Genomic DNA, 4,960 nt, shown 5'->3' with positions numbered 1-4,960 from the left:
GGGCCGCAGATGGCCCGCGGGCCGCGAGTTTGAGACCCCTGATTTATAGGTACATTTAATGGTTAGATGGTGTGTCTTTACCAAGAATTGTAGTATAATTTGTAGTTTTGATAGTTATGTGTACTACAACATTTTTCCGTTTTTTCATATTATATATAATATAGGATAAAATACAGACAACTACTTAACTTTATATTTATGTATTTTATACTAACTAAATATCTAAAAATGACTGGTTTTGAATACTCATATGTCCCCCGTTTATTGATATTAGAGTTTTATACTAAAAAAAATGGCGTAAACATGCAAAAACAAAAATAAAAAAAATATTAAAACATATTTATATGGAGAATGATTAAATCACAGGATACAAAACAAGTTAGATTCATTACTTAAACATGTTTTTCTCCTACAAGTAATTTCACTTAGCATTTAATACATAGAAAAAACAAAAAACTCTCTTTAAATATGATCATTTTCATTGACTGATGTTAGATTTTTTATATATATAATCATGTAACTGATACTTAGTATCCTGAAAACTCTTTTTATATAATACTAAGTATAATGTAGATTTATTTCCTGAAACCTCAAATCCAAAACTGAAAGAAATACACTTTTAATTTAATTTAATTTAATTAAATAATTATTAATTAGTTTAATTTTGTTGTTTGTTGTTGTTAGTAAATACCAAAAATATATTTTTATTGAAATCAATCACTGACATTAAACATAAAATGTGCTCAATAACTTGTCAAAACATAAAATTAAACAATCTCAACTCCATCACCACACACAGAAATGCATTGTTTACTCATATGAGAATAATTGTTTGTAGTTTACATGCATATAAAACAAAACACAATCCTTAGGCAGTACAAGGTTCCACAAATTGTTTAAACAAGTGTTCATAATATTGTAAGGCTAAAGTAAACAGAGTTAGTAAGGAAGTAAAAATAAAAAAAAATGAAATTAAATAAACAAATAAATAAAATGGTAGGGCTGGGCGATAAAACTATAATTATCGTTATCGCGATATTACCTTTTTTCGATAGTGAAATGAGACTATTGCGATAAACTTTCGTGTTAAATAACACGGGAGAAAACCCCGGAAGAGCCGCGCTTCCTCTTCTTACGGAGCGGCTGATTCTAGGAGCCCAGACTGAGAGCGGGGGGGACGGAGGCCCCGAATGATGACAAAAGGACAAAACAGAAAACACTATTTCAGTAAACCAATAACCAATATATAATCGCAAATACTTTTATTTTTAATGTCAAGGTAACGATGTTTATATATTTTGATTTGGAAACGTCGTCACCGGACCCCCCTCCTCTAAATTTAAAATGGTTCGGTCCGACCGGATTATTCCTCCGCAGCTGTTTGTTACCGACAGATCCACAGAGTGTGAGGGAGAGAAGACACGCTTTAAAATCAGGAGTTTAAACACCTGATTTAGAGGAGAACCTCCATGAAAACAGAAAAAAGGAGACAGTCTGTCTATTGCTGCGGGTCACGTGTCACGCGGGGCTGAAAGAGGAGAGACTGTGCATGCTAGTAACAGCCGCGCGCAGGGGGGCGGGGACTCGATTGTGGCTGTGGAGTTTAGAGTTTGAGGGTTTTGTTAAAATATTAACCAAAATCTTTTGTATAGAGCTTCGAATTAGAATAATTTGTTGTTTTATTGTGTATCAATAATGAATTTCTTAGTTACATTTGTTCCGTTTATGCTCATTTCTTAATGAGGTGATCTAATAATAGTAAAATAAACTTGTTTGATCAATCCTCCAACATGTACACATGTCAGATGACTGAGTGAAATGATGATTAAATCTATTATCAGAACTGTTTATTTTAAGATTAAGTTTACATTTTATTATCTTCTGCTGCACAGCAGTACCTGTAGTTTATGTTCAGAAGAAATTAGAAAATAATATAAAAATAACTGCAATATATTTGCTGCTTTAGAACAATGTTTTTAAGACTTAATTTTAATTTGAAAGAAACTTCTATGTGCTGCAGTCAGATTAAATTAAATCAGAAATTCTCTACAGCCTATTGAAAACCACCGTTATTGTTTAACTATTGTGTACATTATGTATATGTACAATATTTATTAGAAATATTTAAATGTTCCTCACAGTTAGTTTCAATACTACAGTTAATAAAAAAAAATAATGAAAGTTTAATTTGAACTAACTAAGATTTTAGGGGGGGGGGTCAAAGTTAAGGTGTAAAAATCTGAAGTCGTAAATCTCTGCAATAAAGATTACTTTGATTATTTGATTGATATCGTTTTTAATATCGTTATCGCACAAAATGAAAAAAGCGATATCGCAATATGAAAATTCCCATATCGCCCAGCCCTATAAAATGGTAATAATTAATTCAACCCCATACCAATACCCCCCTTCCCTGTCACTGCCATAGCCATATCATCACGCCTTCATACTGGAAACTGCATCACATACTATCACATGCAGCTAAGATGCTACAAGTTTACTTTAAACTTTATAGTTTCACATCATTAATGTTTGTTTTTGATATCAGAGTCAGACAGAAACTTAAACTGAACGAGTCTCCTTGTGAAGTGGCATTTTTCCATCTGTTGCTAGGCAGCAAAAGCTGGAATTTAACTCCACAACTTGCATCTCTAACATTCTTTCATGCACACTTGTGTTGGTAGACTTTAGAAATAGAAACTCTGCATCTTGTTAGTTAAAGTTCAGTCCCAAAACTCAATGCACTTTGGTTTTTCTTTGTTAGATTTGATTTTTACAAAGATTAGCTCAGAAAACCTGACAGAGAATGTAAACAAGCGCGCTCAAACAGCCTGCATGACTCCACTGTAGCCCAGTTTGCATAATCCAGTCTAATAGAACTCAAAATAATTATGATCTCAAATCCCAGTTCATACAAAACGTCATCATTGGAGATTTACTTTGAGTTATTTCTTTGTGCTGAAAACATGGACCAGGTGGCACGAGAGAGAAGACAAAAAATAACTCCTCTGAAGAAAAGAATCAAAAAGGGGATTTTCAGATTCAATTCAGACAGGAGATGATTTCTAGAGCATTTTATTAACCGTCTTGTAATGTTCTGAGTTTTTTTTTTTTTTTAGTAAAAATATAAAAAATAAAAATGTAATATTTAAAAATATTTTCCACTTTGAAACTTATCCTGCTTGGCTTTTATAGTAAATCAACATAATAAATAAAACTGGTTTAGAATAGTTAATTCAAATGGAAACAAACATCAGCTGTTTTTCAGAAACAAAGAAGACGATTAAAAGTAAAAAAAAAATAATAGCATCAAGTAAGTTGCAAAAGAAAAAGCAGATTAATTCAAAGAATGAGACTGAGCATTTTGTGTAAAAGCCACTATGTTACTTAGGGCGCAATTAATTTTGTCAAACAAAGCTCAATATTGTAAGTTTCATATTTCTTATCCTTATTTTATAGGATAGATTGTGTTGACCTGATTTAAAAAATAGATTTTTCTTTTTTGGTTGACTGCCTTTTATTTTCAAACACAAAATTAAATAGTTAAATAAACATGCTAAATAGAAAGTGCTCGAAAAAAAAGGAGCAAATTGAAGAAACTCCTATTAATTCCCATTGCCATCCTAATATATTACATGCATACATTTTTAGTAGGGGTGTAACAGTTCATTTTAACTATAATTCGATTCATATCATAATTTGTGGTTGTCGATGCAATTCATAGTCCATATTGGTTCATTTTGAACGATCCAGTTCACTGACCTAAAATCAATTCAGGACATCTTTAGCCAAAAAATGCAACCACCGTGACTCAGAGATAAAAACCTGGCACTGAACAGTGCAGGTGAAGTTTGTTTTTTTCCAGATTTCTTGAATTTCTTGCAAGATAATCGGTGTAAATGAAACGCTTACAAAGAATAATACAAACAAGAATTAATGTCAAATCCATTCACATTTCAGTTTCATAAAGTTCAGACCACTGTTGTCTTTACATATCAGAAATAATACAAACGGAACATTATTAGAACATTATTGTGGTTAATAATGCACAATTTAAAGTGTTTCCTCACATTGTAAATGTTGGTTTGACCATTTTTTGCAGCCATCACATGTGTGTTGTCAGTGGTGATGGTCGTTTTTAAGTAAAATAAACCTATTAAAATATTTTTCAAGATCGATTATCAATTCATTTTATTTTGAAACATTTTTTTTAATTGTTGAGTTGAGTCAATTCGATTCAGCCTCAGACAGATCAGTCTGGTTGGAATGTAAAGAAACTGATTCATCAGTTAATTGACTAATTATTAGACCCCTAATTTTTGCACATTGAACATGTAATCATCACACCAACACAAAAGAATTAAAGACATTTTTAAGTTTATTTCCCTTTGAATATAAATCTATTTATAAATTAATAGGCACTATTTTTAACTTAATATATAAAGGTTCCATTTGGGCCAAAAATATGACTTCCTTTTTTTTATTTTTGGCACAAACGGAGCCCCGTACAAACTTCATATTGTCATCATTCCAAGACTTTAGAAAGCAACAATGTATTTATTTATTATACTTTGTTCATTTTATAGTTGTATGTACTTTTGCTAGTTCCCTAAACGATGTTTTGCCCTCTCATGGAATTAGCTAAAGTCCCATAGTTACAGGTAGGTGACAGGTGAAAAGCTGCCGTGTAAAGCTGTCAGGTGTCGTTTACCTGCGTCGGCAGCTTTTGTCTCTCCGCTTGATGCGGATCTGCGCGGGCTGGACGGACCGCATGCCACACAACTATGATGATTATCGTGTCTTAATCACCTGACGGTTGTAACAGCTGCGCTATTCACCTGACTTTGCAAACATGTCGGCATCGGTCATGATGGGAAGCCCCGCCCCTGGGCATCCTCCGCCGATAGCTGATTGGCTAAGTAGGAAAAGTGGGCGGAATGTTTTTCTTATTTCTCCCTCC

The 4,960-nt window shown here is 32.7% G+C and overlaps 1 long non-coding RNA gene across 1 annotated transcript in view; it reads right to left on the bottom strand.

Annotated features, from left to right (window-relative positions):
• The window catches only part of LOC118599899, a 13,806-nt gene extending 8,941 nt beyond the window's left edge, over positions 1 to 4,865 (bottom strand). The window contains exon 1 of the long non-coding RNA XR_004949439.1: positions 4,712 to 4,865. This is a non-coding gene — a long non-coding RNA (uncharacterized LOC118599899). The remainder of the gene's footprint in view (positions 1 to 4,711) is intronic.
• Positions 4,866 to 4,960: the final 95 nt, after the last annotated feature.

The sequence above is a fragment of the Oryzias melastigma genome, linkage group LG17 (assembly GCF_002922805.2).
Source record: "Oryzias melastigma strain HK-1 linkage group LG17, ASM292280v2, whole genome shotgun sequence".
Taxonomy (NCBI): Eukaryota; Metazoa; Chordata; class Actinopteri; order Beloniformes; family Adrianichthyidae; genus Oryzias; species Oryzias melastigma.
The sequence above is the reverse complement of the archived record's forward strand: the minus strand, read 5'-3'. Positions and strand labels throughout refer to the sequence as shown.